This window comes from Neopsephotus bourkii, unplaced genomic scaffold, assembly GCF_033783945.1.
Source record: "Neopsephotus bourkii isolate Nb327-2 ecotype Australia unplaced genomic scaffold, CSIRO-AGI_Nbou_v1 NB_1350, whole genome shotgun sequence".
NCBI lineage: Eukaryota > Metazoa > Chordata > Aves > Psittaciformes > Psittacidae > Neopsephotus > Neopsephotus bourkii.
In genome coordinates, this window is record NW_026901829.1 from 3,736,907 (window position 1) to 3,754,866 (window position 17,960).

The window sequence follows — 17,960 nt, forward strand, 5'->3', positions numbered from 1 at the left end:
GTGATTCTATGATCGTTAGCTGGTAATGTACCATACAGAGCAGGCTGGGGATACGTGTTGGTTGGGCTTTATTAGCAGTGAAACAAAAGTACGTATAGGAATGGAGGTTGGGAGAGTTTGCTGAGGGGCAGGGAGGAAACAAAATCAAGTTCTGGTGCCTTGAGTTTGTGCAGAAGATGTGCTGGATGGTAACTTCATCCTTTCACGTCTCAGGCTGGGGTTACACTAACTTGAGCTTTCTAGGAAATAAAAATTGCTCCTCAGGGGTTGTTATTTTTCACTTCATGAGCCTATGGAGGAGGGAAAGGAAAAAGTTGCTTTTGAAGAGGGTTAGAAACTGAAGTCCCAGGTATACATATTTTGTGTGGTAGAAAATATCAAATACAGTCTGTGTGATCTGAATGGAAAGCAGAACCATGCCAGGCAGGTCTGTGCCTGCACTTGGTCATGAAGCCACAACTGGTAGGTCAGATTGTCCTGAGAATTTCCACAGCTGATGGAAATTGCGCACAAGGCGTTCCTGTGTGTCAAAGAAGAATTATTTATGAAAGAGCTAAGTAATCTTCCATAATCTTCATTAAAAAGACATATTTCTCTAGTTTTTGTTGTTTCTTTCACTATATTGGGGCATTTTCTTCAATGTTACCAAAAAGAAAGAAAAAAGAAATCCCACACTGTGCAAGAGCCCCAGCCCTCACAGCTCTTAAGTAGCGAGCCACCTTTAGATTTGCTTCTGTTAGAGGATGACGGAACATATTTAATCTCACAGCTTCCTGAAATCTTCCTCAAATTGTTTCTCCCACAGGCTGAGAGCAGATTTGGGAGAGGCTTTCATTTCCTTGTCCCCTCGCCATCTGCTTTTTTTGATGTACATGAAGAGTGGCAAAGAAGCAGCCCCTGACTTCATTGCAAAAGCAGCAGTAAGGCAGAAAAAGGACGTCAGCCCTGGGGTAGAGGATTTAGAAACAGAAAGACTGGACAGATGATGGTGGAGAATTATGAAGGTGATACACATTGGAGTGTTCTCTGATGTAGATCTAAAGGCTATTGAGTCTCAACAGTCCATCACTACAGTGCAGCAGCTGTGAAATCCAATGGCAAAAGGGTCACAAAGCTTGTTAGTAAACAACATGTGTGAGACCGTATGGTTTTCACTGTCCAAGCTGCTTTTCTTGTAAAAAAAAAATTGCTCTAAAATATAGAGGTCATTGCAATAAAAATAGTAAAAGAGAACGAATGTGTCAGCAGTGAATTTATGAAAAAACCTAGCAAATGCCAAGATGAACATTGTCCATGCAATTTTATCTTTGTCCATGGCGTGGTTTATATACATGCACATACCCGGCCATCCTGGCCTCTGTTCCTCTGTGCACTTTTATTTTGTTTTGTCTGTATAAATACATACTTCCTCCCAAGACCCTTAGTTCAGCAGTGCACCTTATTCTAGCTAACAGTTTACTTACACTGGAAAATGATTTTAGTAGCAAACAAGTCTGTCTTTTTATGTTTTTTTTTACTTACTGAGTTTGTATTTTCATTATAGAGAGGCTTTGGCAGTGATCACGTTTTAACAATTCCCACTGCTTCACCTTCCCCCAGCTGCTTGGTTGAGTTCCCACACTATTTTCTCACCATTTCAGTGTTTATGAGATGACACAACGGACTTGATTTAAAGGAAGGAAAATTAATTCTACCTCAATTCGATTCACTCTTCTGCTTCACAGTGCAACTCTAGAAGCATTGGTGGGAAGGCCAAGGGAAAATGCATAGATGAAAATGAGTACTCTGGCCCCTCTATCATGAAATCATGGCTTGAGCTTTATTAGGATTTTCACTCCCAACAGCTAAAAATTAGAAATTAAATCTTGTGTAAGTGTTTTACAGATGTACTTTGGTCCAGTTTCCTGAATGAAGATTTACAAGGTCTAAATCTAAAAGACATTTTTACCGGAAAATATAGTGTTAAACAAGAGCCCCGCCAGAGGTGGGGTTGCTTGGGCATTATCAAATACACTGCAGCAAATCCTCAGTGGAGATAATGAATAGTATTGGCACTGCTCAAATGAAAGTGTCTGCGTAGGTTTCCGTGTGTGTATTGAAAGAGACTCAGGAAAGGAGAAAAGTTTATAAAGAATTTGAACTTGAAATTCATAGTCTAGATGAGGTAGGTCTGCACCCCCTCACCCCCCTCCAAATATCTAAAAAGTAACATTTCGAAATCAGCCTCACTTCCTTCTCTCTTTCCTGCTCTCTTCATTCTGCTCTCCCCTGGGCTTTCTCTTCCGTAGGTCAGGCGACTGGGGCTTTTCCAGGCACCCTGGCAGATCATCCTGTTCTTCAGGCAGTTCTCTGTCTGCAGCCAATAAACACATACGTTTTCTCCAACTCCTTTTTTATTTTATTTTTTTTTTTCCTGCTGTGGTTTTTTTTTCCTAGCTTCTTTTACTTGTGGCTGTCTTTGTTTACAGGTCTCTTGTTTCTGTGCTAACTTTTCCTAGTTTATTTAATCTTTCACCCCTGGAAGACTCAACAAATATAAATAGGAATACCTTGCAATACTCCCCTATTCTGTGACCTGTTGCCTCTTCTTATTCTACCAGTCCTCTTTTGAGTCAGTGTGCAACCTTTACTATAATGTAGTATTTTAAGCCTTTGTTAACTAGACTTAGTCCCCTTAGTGTGTGGTATAAAATCTAATTGAAGACAGGTAGTTCCTCTTTCCCACTCCCTGCCATTTTCTTTGTGTTGGATCTGCTGATTTTATGGCTGCTGCAAGGTAAAATGAGTCACCCCAAACCCCCCAAACCTAAAAAAAACCTCTCAAAACTTTTCTTGATTGGCTCACTGAAATGGCTATATGTTCAGCTATATTATTGCTACATTTTGTGTAAGGGGCTTTAGGGTGGGAATGTGACTGAACTTCCAGCAGGCTGAAATTTCATAAAACTCAGTGCAACACCACCAGTTTTATCTCTTGCTCCTAGTTCTTCTGCTAATTTCTCCAGTCCTTCTATATCTTCCCTCCAGGCAATGATCCATGATCCTTTTTTTTGCAACTGAAGTATTCCCCACTTCTACTGATTTCCCTCCCCTGTTATTTTAATTTTTGTTTTGCGCTGAAAAGTAACCAATATCACTCAGATTCCTGCCCAGTTCACTGCAAGATTGCCCAGACATTCATTGTGATACAGCAGAGGTTACATCAAGATGGCAGGAGAGTAAAGAACAGTAGTAGAGTCTACTTGGTTTTCTTCTTCTTTCTCTTATACCTTCTTCTTCTTCTTGCACTCATTGGGTTGCATGCCTTCATTAAACTGTGGAAATTTACTTTTGTTCTTTAGTCATGACAGAAGGAGATGTAGGGCTGTTCAGTAAATTCAGCACTGAACTTGAAAAGATGCTGCTAAAAAAACTTTTAAAAGCTAACCATGATGCCAGTGGTCTAATTCACAGATGTCATCTCAGTAAACCAGCTAGAAAAGGGGAGGTTGCTCATTTGTTAAGTTTTTTGGCTTCACGAGTGGCTCTTGAAATTAAATATCCAGCTAGCGTGACAAATTATTCGTTGGAAAGTCATGTCCTATATTTTCTGTGAATAGAAAAACAAATTGTGTATATGTATGAGGCCACAAAATTGAGGAAGCTGAGCCAATCTAAAATTATGCCTGAGTCATAGCACGCAAAGGTGGAGCAACAACAATTTATGCCATGTAAATAAAAGCTTATAGCAGGTTGCTGGCTGTGGTGGATCAGAGACATGATAAATCAGTATGTGGGTATTAAAACAAATCGTGAGTGGGAGACAGAGGAGTGGGGTGAGTTCTCTGCCTTCACATTCTGGTAAAAGACTTCCTAGTAACTAATTTATTCTGAATTTCTATTCAGACCACCACACAAAATTTCTTAATCCTAACAAGATCTCAGCATAGAGTCATAGAACGGTTTGGGTTGAAAGAAACCTTAAAGCTTATCCAGTTCCAAAACTCCTGCCATGGGCAGGGACAACTTCCACTACACCAGGTGGCTCAAAGCCCCTTCTAGTCTGGCCTTGAACACTGCCAGGGATGGGAAGAGATGATTAATTGTAATGATGAAATAGCACTTAATTTCTAAGTGACATTTATGCATTCCTTTTTCATCCATATATTTAAATATCCCTTACAATTCCTCTTGCTCCTTTAATGAGCTATTTAAAGCTCTTTACACTTCTTTAAAGGTTTACTGATGTGTTGTCTACTGCCACAGCCTTGTTTCTGGCACAGCCTCATTTTCCTCCTTGATCATCACAACAATCTACAAAGCTGTGGATATCAACAATTCACTGAAAGTGCTGACCGAACCTGAGTATGCTTCCTCCTGCCCAAATCTCAGCCCTTCTGTTCCACCCTTGACCTCTCAGTATTGTCTGACAATACAAGTCATTCCATTGTTTCTAAAATCAAGGCTTCATGTTGGCTTTTGGTTTTGTCCGATGGCCCTTTTAATTCTTGGCTATTTCTCTTAAAGTGCCTGATTCTTGTTAATCAGCTTTTATTCAGGATCTGTAATACATCCCCCTGAAGTCCTCACCGCTGTGTGCCCTGTCTCTAGTTCCCTTATGCAGAACTTGGCCCTGACTTATATATGTAAACAAACATCTGGTGATTCATGACTTGCCATCTCTATTGCTGGCCTTTCTTGCCACACCCAGTTAAAATCAGTACCTTTTTGCCACCTCCTTGAGGTGGCAAGTGTAAGCTACCACAGCTTACACTTAGCCCAGTACATTCAGGCTGTGTTTTTTCTCTCAAACCTCTCTTCCTCTTTTTACAGTGAATGCCACACTGCCCTTTCAGGCATTTAGGTTTTTAACTTGAATGGCGCTTCCAGCTCTCTGGATCCGTAAGTGAAGACTGTGTCTATAATATCTTGTTTTTCCCTACATAGCAGTTAGAAGATTTAGCTTTGTTGACTGTCTTGTCACTTCACACCTCAGCTATTGTCACCTTCTCTCTCTGACTCCTGCAACTTGCACTGTGCTCTCCAAAAGCTCGTTCAGAATTGCACTGTGAGGATTATCTTCCTTGCTGACATAATGTCTGTGATGTCTGTGTCTCTCTTCTAGCTTTCAGTTTTATCAGCATGAAAGGCAAACTCATTGTCCACTTCAAAGTTTCTGATCAATTGACTCTGAACTGAATCAGCTTTATTATCACTTTGAGCATCAGCCCACATGTACTCTGTCAGTAATGCTAGTTTTCACCGTCTCAGTAGTGTATTTCTCATACAATCACCTTTGGCTTTTTTACAGAGCACCTCCTCCTTTGCTGGAAGTTCCTCTCAAATTGTAAAAGAATTAGTTCATGCAGTTATCTCACCCAGGACTTACTCTGCAATGTTGCTAGAGATTTTGCAGAGTGCTGAGCATGTAAAATGCAGTCATTGTGTCTGTACCCTTCATTCTCTTCACCAGTGCTGTTTATCCAGTTCTATTCCTTGCATTTTTGCCACCTATAAACTCTAATGTTCCTTTTATAACAAACCCTTACACAATTGTTATGAAAACCTTATAGCTCCCAAAACTGTGGTCTATTGAAAACCATCTTAAGTAGTCTGCAGTCTCACATTGCTTGAATAAAAGTTTCATTAATGTTTTGGCTAATCAGTATATAATATGTGGGAAATTTTGGGAAGGGCCAGAGTGCTACTGGCTCCCCAGATGTGAGGACCGCTGAGTAGCACAGAAAGCCCCGAATTCTTATAAGGAGAATTTTTTTTAACTGAACAACATCAACACAGTGTTATGAAACCTACAGGTATACCTACAGCATTATGAAATTTCTGTAGCCTTTAGTGGCTTTTCACATGTTGAAATATCAACCTGAAAAGTATAAACCAAGATAGTAACCTATCTGTGAAAGCAGAAAGGTGTATATCACTACCTATGGTACAGATTAAGGTACAGCTTCTGAATTATGTTTCAGTATTTCAGCAAATGCTCTATACTTACCTAGAAAACTGATAGCATTAGTTGTACTGAATATAGAATATGCTGTCCTCATACTAGTCTGCTGTAGCAACAAACACAAGGAGAACATCATGCTATTGTCCTCCTGGTTTTGGTTTGGGGTTTTTTGTTTAATCCTGGAACTGCTCTTTAACAGCATATCAGAAGAAGCTGATCCATTATGTGGTTCCTTCCACCATTTATTTCTGAAAGTAGACAAAAGTAGACAAAATTTCTGAAAGTAGACAAAAAAAACAACAAACCAAAAAGAAAAAAAAAAAAAAAACACCCCAGACATATCAACTACCTGTGTAAAATCGTACAACTAGTTTAAAACATTTAGTGAAACTTAGAAAAAATGAGAACCACTTTCTCTTTTGACTGCCATCATTTGAATTACTTCTTTATTCTGGTGGTAATAGTTCTCCAAAGTGGTAGGATGCCTCTGTGACAGTAGTGCTTGCCTCAAGAAACATACACCTGATTGAAGTGCCTGAATTGTTCAGTGTGACAGTAATTCCAATTACTGCTGCAGCAGAATTGTCCCCTTTGGAAACTCATTTATGCAGTGACATTGTTTGCTGCAGCTTCTGCCTGTTGTTGCTGTCACCATTTATGTGTTTATATACACACATATTTGAAAGTTAGTGCTTCAATGCCAGTGCTCTTGCAGAAGGAAGCAGCACTTTGCAGCTATATGAATTTGCACTAGAGCAGACGATGAACCTACCACAATACTCGCTTCACTGAGATTCTCAGTTATAAAGGCTTTTTGTCTATGTATGTATAGAGAGACTTTCAGTGTAGCATGGCTGTTAAGACCCCTCTGTCCAGGTTATTGGCTTAGCACTGCCTTCCAACTCTGGTGGGTACATTTGCATTTGAACTAACTGTAGACTCAGTAGCTACTTACATGAGGAGGGGGAAGAGTTAGTGCCATACCACAGTGTTAGAAAAGACCTCAGCCTAGGTGCCTAAACATAAGAGAAGATGGAAAGTGAAGGAGGAAAACCCCATCAAGAATTTGTACAATAAATGTGGGCTGTCAATTTTAGAATCATATGAGCATGTGCTCTGCAACATTTCTAATCACACACACACTCAGAGACCAGCTGAGGTAGTTTAGCACCTCCGGAGGTAGTCTGGTCAAACCTCTGCCCAGATCAGGGTCAGTGAGAACAGGTTCTTCAAGGCTGTATTCAGCTCGGTTCTGAATATCTCCAGGGTTAGACACTCCACAGCATCTCTGGACATCCTGTGCTGGTGTTCAACCACCCTCACAGTAAACAGGTTTTCATTATATTTCAGTGGAATTTCCCGTGTTTCACTTAGTACCCATTGCCTCTTGACTTGTCACTGAATACTACTGAAAAGACTGGCTTCCTCTTCTTTGTTCCTCCCATCAGGTATTTGTATAAATGGATGAGATCCCTCTGAGCCTTCTCCGCTCCAGTCTGAGCAGTGCCAGCTCTCTCAGAGTCTCCCTGTAGGATGGATGCCTTCAATCATTGTGGCACTCCACTGGACTGTCTCCAGTGACTCTGAGCCCAGCTCTGAACCACTCCAGGTATGTCTCACCAGGGCTGAACAGAGGGCAATGATAGCCTCCCTTGACCTGCTGCTGGCAGCACTGTCTAATCCATCTCAGGAGGCTGTTGGCCTTCTTGACCTCAAGGGCACATTGCCGGATTATGTTCCACTTCTTGCCCACCAGAAACCTCAGCTACTTTTCTACAAAGCTGTTTTCCAGCCAGTTGATTGCCAGCTTGCACTAGTTCATGGGGTTATTGCTCCTGAGGTGTAGGACTCTGTACTTCTCTCTGTTGAATTTCATGAGGTTCCTCTCACCCATTTCTCCAATTTGTTGAGGACCACCTGAAGGGCAGCACAACTGTCTTGTGTCTCAGCCACACCTCCTGGTTTTGTGCCAACTGTAAAGTGACAGAAGATGCACTCCCATTAATATAGTCCATATTTAATCAGTTTCTCTATGAGGATACTATCAGAGGCAATATTGAAAGCTTTGTTATAATAAAGAGCATGGCATTTCCCTCATCCACTGAACTGGTTATTTTATTGAAGAAGGCTCTCATGTTGGTAAGGCATGACAAACCTGTAGTTGTCTTCATGCTCCTTTTGTCCCTTCTTTAGGGTAGGGGTAATGTTTGCTTTCTTCTAGTCCTCAGAAACCTCTTCTGTTTGCCACAGCCTTTCAACGATTACTGAGAGTGGCCTCACGGTGGCGTTGGCCAGCTCCATTAGCAGTCTTGGGTGGATGCCATCAGGTTACATGGCCTTGAGTATATCCAGGTTGTTTATAAGCTCCCTAACCCGATTCTCTTCTGCTGAGGATTGTTTTCCTTGCTCCAGACTTTTCCACCTGGGATTGGTGGGATGGCCCTGGGATTCCTGCAGACCAGTAGTCAAAGGCATTGCGTGCTGTGGCCTTTTCCATGTCCTTTTTCATCAGGATCCCTGCCAGTTGGCCCATATTTTCCCTGGTCTTTTTGCTGCTGTTGTACCTATAGAAGCTCTTCTTGTTGCCCTTCACATCCCTCATCAGATTGTTGGGTTTCCTCAGCCCATCCCAGAACATGTTAGATTTATGACAATCTTACTGATTCAACTTATCAGCTTCTGGAAAATGCTAGCAGTGTCCCATGCAGCTGCCCAATATATGTGTTGTCTCCATTAAACTTAATGAGAAGCAAAGGCTGTGTTTAGTTGTGACTTTTTACTTAATTAAAATTAAAATGACACATCACTCCATCTACAGCCTGAGCCTTAATCTCTAGTGTCAGTTAGTATTAGGTTCAGTATTGACAATGACCTAGTTTCCATTGTTGGAATTCATTAAAAGTTTTAGTCTGCAAAGTCAGGAAGAAGTAGTGGCTGACAGTTCTGAACTGAAATGAGGGGAAAAAAAATAATCAAATCCAACCTGTTTTGTTAATCCATCCATGTACATGAAAACAGCACAGCAGGATTAGGGAACTAATCCCATTTCAAATCAGATGCCTGCTGGTTCTATTTAATGAGCATTATGTCTGTTTCTTTTTTAACCCTAAAATGTCTTAATATTTAAAACAACATTCTGATATATTTTTTTTCCATTGTATTTTTGATCTCTTCAGGTACTTGCTTCTATAACTGGGCCAAAGATGGACTGCTAACTACCATTTTTACTGCCAAATTGCATGGCAAACTTCATTCATATGGAAATATTCAGAAAAAAGAATTAGCACAGAGTTCTCAGAGCATTGGTAATAATGGCATTTCCTACAGATTTGTACCCTGTGAATAACTCTGGCATGTAGGAAGGAATAAAGTCATGGGGATGATAGATTGCCTTAGGGCTGAGACATTCAAAACATCTCTCCTCACACATCACTAGCACTCAGTAAATGTTTTATACTCTCACACTGCACTCTTTTCCTGTGTAGGGACACTGTTAAAATCTCTCTGGCCTATATGCCCACTTTCATTAAATTTGCAAAAAACTGTTCAGACTTTTGTCTCTCTGCCAAATATGGCTGAAAAAGAAGGAAGAGCTAAAAACTATTAACAGAGGCTAAGGAAGATGACTAGACAGATGCATTCTTTGAACAGACCACCACAGCTATTCACAAACACACTGTAAGGCACTGTTGATTTGGTGGTCCCCAGCAGGTAATGGGGAAATCATGTGTGCTCTGGAAACTTTCCCTGAAGAACTCTGGCTCTCATGGTAATGGGTGATTATTGTTTGTTTTTTTTTTTTTAATTCACATAACAGTTGTGCAATATAATAGAAATAAAAATTTGTGTATTACAGATACAACATGGCAAATTCATGCTTTTCTAATTGCAAAATGTAAACAAAAGATGACTGTGAAATTAGAATGAAAATAAAAAAGAAGAAGAAAAGTAGATATAAAGTAAAAGTTGTGTTATTTAATAAATTAGTTTTGTTGTAGGTTTTTTGGGTTTTTTTTATTTCAGTAAAACACCGATGAGAAAATTACTCACTGGGTCGGGAATCTGATCTAATTTATCTAAATTCAGTGACCACACATTGGGCATCTGCAGTTGGGAACCTCTGCATGGTTCATGCATAGGTTTAATGGAAGAGGAAAACTTGGGTTGACTTGTCCTTATATTGTCTTAATAATATAAGAATATCTTAATTTATATGAAATAATTAGATATGATTATACAATCTCATTATAAATAAGGTAAATTCACCCATGCTGTACTGGCTGCAAGTTTATCTGCTACTTGGTCTTCAGACTGTTGCTTCTAATCTATCATGTGCCCATGGGAACCCTAAGTTTACATCTGTCTTGCACGTCAGATTTTCTTGATATTGTGACTTTTAACTATTGCTCAGTTGTTTTACTGTTACAAGCTATAGCACTATTTTCATGCTATCACTGGAGGTTACTATGCCATGCTTCCACTGTTATATTAAATACTATATTTAGGGCTACTAAAGCCACTAGGACTCATAGATTACCAGATGACATAAGTCTCGCTTTGTTTAGAAGAGAAAATTTGAAAAACAAAGCTAATTTTATATGTCTGCTTAACTACTTAACAAGCTTAATATGCTTGTATACCAAGTGATTTTGGAAGATAATGCATTAAAGCACGGACTAGAATATGGAGAACAATACATCTTTGGCAAAATATCAGCTATAGGTCATTCCCATTGTTTGTCTCAGTCCAGTCTGACATGCGTAGCCCAGGCTGGGAAATGAAACCTAGAGGTTCTTAGGTGTCCTTTGTTTAGCAGTAGCAGTCATTTTTCTCCTTCTTAGTAGCTGGTGCAGTGCTGTGTTTTTGACTTTTGGCCTGGGAACACAGCTGGTAACTCTCAAATGTTTGGTCTGGCCAAGGACTTTGTGAGTTTCATGCTCTGCCAGGGAGGAGGGGAAGCCAGGAGGAAGCAGAGACAGGACACCTGACCCAAGTTAGGCAAAGAGGTATTCCATACCACAGCACGTCATGCTCGGCGATGTAACTGGGAGTTACCCAGTGAGACAAAGGGGCACAAAATCACAAAATGGGATATAGAAACTTTTATAAGAAGTTTTAAGTAATGTTAAGTTTGATGGCTTTGTAACAGTAGCAATGGAAAATTACTGAGGTGCAGGATACATAGAGAAAAAAAAACAGAGTACAACTAGAGAACATACTAAGAATTCTCACAAGATAAATCGTTATAGTTGGCCTAGTTTTAAGAAAAACAGTCTAGAAGAACAGGACACAGGGATAAGGAGTATCTGGGAATGGCAGGTGTCCAGGATGGGCTACAGTTAAACTAACTTATAAGTGGGAGGATAGGAGGATTATTATGTCTCTGGTGCTAACGAACCAATTAAACTGGTATGAGCATCTACTGCGCGTGCTTCAAAGGCTGCCAGAAGTGATGAAGATTGTTGGAAGAAGTAACCGACCCTCAGAGACCACCACCACAATTCTGTACGCATGCGGGGAACTCTCTGGGAAATGATGTAATCCATACGTAGCCTCATGAATATGTATGTATGCCCAGTGACTATATAAGGGTGGCTTGAATAGCAGTACGGGGACACACGTTAGGAGGATTTATCCCCCGTGTCTCCTGGCGCCGCAATAAAGAATACCTGCTTGTCAGCTTGAAAACTTTGTTGGCAAGTTTGTTCCTGGAGTTTTCTCCGAATCACCAGAAGGGCACTCACTACTTGATCAGGCTCATTTTGGCAGGTGGTATCATATTCTCTCCCCTTGTTATTTCCCTTATCATTATTATTACTGGTGGCAGCAGTAGTGATTTGTGTTATACCTTAGTTACTAAGCTGTTCTTATCCCAACCCGTGGGAGTTACATTCTTTCGATCTCCTCCCCATCCCTCTGGGAGCGGGGCTGGGGGGGAAGGGAAAGGGGGGTGGGGGGGTGTAGAAACTGTGTGGCTGACTTGCTGACAGGGCTTAAACCATGACATTAGGCATATCTATTGTGGTGATGCTGCAGCTGTGGGCTTTAGAAAGACCTGAAATTTTTAGTAAGATGGCCATTTCCCCATTATTATAGAGAAGTATCACTTAGTAAACAGTGACTATCACCAATGATTAGTGACTATCACTGTTAACAACATGCAATTTGTTTCTGACGTAAAATGCCTATTTTTAGCTTCTGGATATTGTTGGATGGATTCAGTGTGTCAAAAATTATGATAATTTCACTTACTTGTGCATGGAACCCCAGCAAACAACTTAAACTAAAAAATCCCCATGACTTTAAGAGTGTTCAAATCTTGCTTGTCTAGTCATCATAACATACTTGCTGTCTTATAAACATTAACAAAAAACTAATGAATAGTAGGCAATCTACAAAAATGAGTATTAACAGTACTGGAGAGGTGTTTTTCATTGCCTGTGCCAAAGGCCCTGTCAGCACAATGAGTGAGTGCCCAATATACCATTTTAATTTGGCAATGTTTATATCCCTTGATATCAATACTTGCATAGAGTCCAGGATAATGACGAATTATGTTTACATGATCTAATTGTATTGATTATCAGTATTAGTTTGATATTAGTCTGATAGCTATATATTGATATGGGGGAAATAGAAATATATTTATGTAAAAAGAATTATTTAATGTAGTTCATTTTGTAATGTGTAAAGCAAGTAATATTAATATATACGTAAAATTGTTATATTTATGTATCAGCAGTCATCAATGATCAGTTTTCTAAAACAGAACTGTATCACCATAGATGTATCAAATGGAAAAACTTATTATGGAGAATAGGAGCATTTGTTGTTAGATAAAGTCACATATAAAGGTATATTTCAGTAAAAAAAGGCTATACTCTATGGACTACGGCAACCAAAAAGGTAGACACACCACTGCAATAGCACAGTAGTGCTGACCTACTTGAGCAAGCTGTACAGTAACTAGCATGCAGCTCTGGCTCTTTTTCAGTAAAATGGTATGTGACCTCGCAAATCAACATCTAATTTGAAACATAAAATTACCAGATGTATCTTTTGGCAATGTATTTATTAACTTGTTAACTTTGTCTGCAACCCTCAAGGCTACCTCTTACATCACAGTGATGAAGCATCAAGTAATTGAAAGTCAGTTTTGTGCCAGCCAAGGATACTGGCTGCAAAAACCAAACACAAATGTGTCTGGAGAGAAGACATTTTCATTATTTCTTTCTCTGGCTCCCTTACGCTACCTGCCCACTTGCTCTTGCACTGATGATTTTATTTTTTATTTTTTTTAAGGGAAAGGTAACAAAAGTTTGATGAAATCTTGAGGACAGTGAGAAAAATCTGAATGAAACTTCTCTTACTTTTCAGCGCAGGCTTACTTAGATCCTGTTTATATTCACAAGACATACAGGAATCAGACCTCTGACCAGATGCTCTGGCAGGTTTTAATATTTCTGGTTAGAGGTTTTTAAAAAATCTAGTTCAGTCATTCATTGTCCTTCCTGATACATTTATCTAGGGCATATTTTTGTACAAGCTATAAAAATCCCAGCAGAAAAAGATTGTTGACCTGCAGATTTTCTGGATCTTTAGTGTTTAGCAATCTATTTCATAAGGAGAATCAAATTATTACTGGGTGTAGAAGAGGCTGAGGTACTGTGTTTTTCTTCTAAATTGCTGTAAGTTTTGCCCATAGTGTGATCCAGAAAGCAGCTGTTCCTGACTGCTCACACTGGGAAAAACACCCAAAAGACATTAATGCCTAAATCTGGAGTGGACCTCCTGACTGAATAGAGGTAGGAAGAACCAAAATTATTAGAACATAGTTGGAAGGACTAGTCAGATACAGCTAGAAGAAAGTGAAAATCACAGTCCGCTTTTGGGAAGAGACTTCTATTGTGAGTATCTGAAATGTGGTGCTGCCAGATACCCATTTAGCCCACTCACATAAACCCTCATGAATTCAGTGGAAAGATTCCTATTCATTACAGTGGGTTTTGGCCCAAAGGGCAGCAGTTTATTGAGCTGTTATCCTCAGTTTTTCACGTGCTTTCTAACTTGGATGTATGGAAACCTCCTCTTTCTTGCTGCGAATCACCTGGGTTCCCTATTGGTGTGTTAATATAGAAAGTTTGGCCAAAGGCAGAAAATGAAAATGTTTTATTGTACAAAATGGAAGAAATAGTGATATCAAGGCTGCTTTATAACCGTAGCAGTCACAACCCTGGATTCATATATCATGTCAACTTTGGAATATTCCAGATCTTCCATCTCTCGGTAGTGTGACTCTGGCTCATCTTTGCAGTTCAGAGTATGAGTGAGTCTGGTGGGTATTTTCCCTTTAGGCGTTTTATATCTAGTAACTATGCTTTACCTCTTTGTTTTCTTTAGGCTTGTTACGGAACTTGTCATTTCATGATCAAGCTCAGCAAGAGTAGAGTTAACATCAAGGGGAGCCTGCCTGACTTGCATGCTGATGTTAATGAAGCTGTGAATTGTGTCATATTAGCCTCATTTGCTTCCCATATGCTTACTCTCATTTTCCCCTCAGAAGCTGGAATTCCACTTTTCATCTTCATTTATATGCCCAAAATGCAGCCAGCTTAATTACCAATTATAACCTTACTCATTTAAAAGCTAAATCAACTGGAAACAACACTAAAAAGTGTCTCCCTTGAGGAGAACTAAAGACTTTGTGTTAATTTTCTTCACATATTTTGATTAGTATAAAGCACTGTGTAACTTACAAGTTAATCTCCCCAACTGATATTAATTTTAAATCAAGATGACACGTGCATACTCATGGGATGATGGTCAGAGCAACCTGCCTTCTCTTCCTCCTTCAACTCTGACCTGCCACAAATTGTTTCTCCCTGGGAAATGATAATGAATCACTACAGCACCCAGCTCTGCCAGCAGCTTTTTATTTATGTCCACCTTTTCTTGCTTTATTTTTTAACTGCATGGCCTGTGCTATTTCCTTGAGTTTCTAAGTCCCTTGTGAGTTTCTTCTAAATGCAGTTTCTTCCATCTAAGGAAATGAGAGCTCCGTAAACTTCCAGGTAGGTTTCATGGGACCCTGTCAAACAATGGAAGGTGTAATAGCTGTTGGGCTTGATATACTAGTGATTGCCACAAAAAAAACCCATCCTTCCAATCAATACTGTAAAACTCTCAGACACTCTTTAGCTCCTGAGTGAATTTACCATTCCTAGTGACAATCTCCATTACTGCAATAAAGGCCAGAATAGCTATAAGAAAAGAAAACTAGATTTGGAGACCTGCCATTTTTATTTATGGAATATTTACATGGTGTAATTTATCAACTGTTCAGAACACGTCACCCTCTCTTTATGGGAGAAGCAAGACTTGCTTTCCAGCTGTTCCTTTTTCCAAAACAAAAAGTTTAAGGTATTGAATATTTTTTTTTCTAAAAGTAACCCAAGTCAACTAACAGAAAATACAACAGATATTTGTAAATGAGTGAAATAATTGCACAGTGATGAACTTGATGCATTTACATTGCCTATAGCTGAAGTGTGTGCAGAACCTAAGACTGAATGTGGTGGTTGTGTGCCCCACACATGTGTGGCAGCCAATAGTCTCCCTACAGTGCCACCCTTACCCATCCCTCATCTTTTGAGAATGAAAGGCTGAAACTCTGCTTCCATCCTGGGAAGCAGAAAGCATTCACAGCACAAAGCATTTGCAGCTTCCTTGTCTCATATGGTTCATAAAGATTTAGCCTCTGGTTTAGTGGAGAAGTCCTGATTACACTTCACCTTTCATACACCTAGAAGTTACTAAACAACCTTCTAATAAGATTAATATATTACTCTGTATTAAACAGTCTCTAGTTTGTCCGTCTTTGATTATTGGATCTATAAGTGTTTTACGGACCACCTGTCTGGTTGTGATGGATAATATTCTGATCTTACTAAAATAAACAATAGTTTTGCTATTACTCCTGGCAGAACTAGGATTTTGCCAGTATGTCTCTTTTCCCATTAATTATACTGTGCTTTCTTTTAAAGTATGAAGGTAAGCTTTTATTCTCTTCAGCTTGTAATAGGAAGGCATGAAGGAATATGATTTCTCCTTTTTAAGTACAGTGAACAGATAAATGAGATGGAAAAGGCTCAAACACTGAAGAACAATGGTTATATAAAAACAAATGTATGTAAACTGGCACAGTACATTTTGGCTTGAAACCAAGTAGGTTGTTTATAGTAATCAGAAAAAAATATTACTTAAAGCAGTGTGATGAGAAACCTAGATGGGAGTTTCACAAGTTTATGGTTGAGGTGGTATAAATATCTGAGAGATCAGGGTGTTGGATTCAGTGACTGAAGTTTTCAGTTCTCTTCTTAGTTCTGAAGTCCGTTGTCCTTAACATCATCATGTCATGCACATGCACACACGCAAAAGGAGATGAAGCTGAGGTGCGGGCAAGGTATGTTTCACTTTCATCAGTTTTAGTTTTTCACATTTCAGTCCTCGGATGTGTATGATATTGTTGCTTCATTAAGCTAAAGGACAGGTTCAGAAATCCTAATGAAGAACATGAGTGCACTGTACCAGTTGAAAAACTATTAGGCAAGAAAATTTTGAACTTTGAATGTACATAGAGGTTTTTCTAAGATCTATGTAGTGGTTTTAAATACTGGTTTTGAGGGAATTTCTGCTCTGGTGGCTACCAAGGGACCTCACTCTTGTGAGGAGCTGTTGCTTTCGGAAGCACTATGGAGAAATTCAGCTCTTACATTGCACTGAGATGGTGGCATGGTTCACTAGCCATTTTCTGGTCTTCTATTTTCAGCATGGAGGAGGAAGCACTGTGAGCTGTGTCATGAAGTTAAGCACACAGTGTTTCAGTATGCTTCAAAATAACACATTTCAGGGGTTTTGCAGCAACGCTGGCATTACTCTCACCTCTACCTCAGCCTGCAACATAGGCATGGATCATCTTAATGACTAGTGACTTCTATGAGCTTCCTACTTCATGGTGCTCAGCACCTCGTACGTGGATTTAATTCTGAAAACAAAGTGGCAGGTGTGTCCCTGAGTTTAGCTGCTCTATTTATAGTGTTTTCCTGTAAGTGTAATGCTGTAATTATCATTCAGACTGTCTTCCTCCAGTTCTGCATGGCACCAAGCTGGGGACATAATAAACATCCTTTTATGAACATGGCCTTCTTGGAGAAATAAAAATTAATTGCCTACACAACATCACATGTAAGTAATCAAAACTTATGAGGAAGGAGCTTTAATGCTTACAACATCAGGAAATTCTGAGCTGACTTTTAATATAGCAATACATTTCATTTATTATTTTTTACTTCAAAGTCATAAATTTACAGCAAATTGCCTGTGAAAATTATGTACAAATTCAGTAACACAGATTTTCTGAATAAAAAGAAGAACACAGGAGGAGTAATTATTGCATTTCAAAATCAATCATTAATTTATAGTTAACTGTCAGTCAGTGGTAGGGTAAGTTACAAGAGCAGATGAACCAACATGATCATTTATTGTTTTCTGAAGCTGCCGAAGCACAGACTGTGCTAAATGCTGTAGAGGCAAAGAACTGGATCAGGAGACAAGAAACCCCAAATTGTATTTTAATTCATGTTTTGTGCACAAGAAGCCTTAGCAATGATGTGTCTTGTGGTACCTATTTTCAGACAAAAGGCTCGTTGACCCCCTGTCAGCAGGCTTGGCCATGCACCCTGCTTTAGTTCTGCATCAGACACAAATGGTTGGGGGAAAGCCAGCAGAAAAAAGTTAGCTGAGCTCAAAACAGGAAATCTGGACAGATCACATCCTTGCTCTTTGAGGAACCTTTACAACACCACAGCAGTGTGAAAAAAAACATTAATGAAACTGAAAATCGGATTTATTTTTTCAAATCATATTTGCTGCTTAATGCGAATGATATTTTATTGGTTTGGTCTAAGGTGACATTTTGAAGACTTTCTTCTCAGCAGAGGTGCAGAATCATAATCTG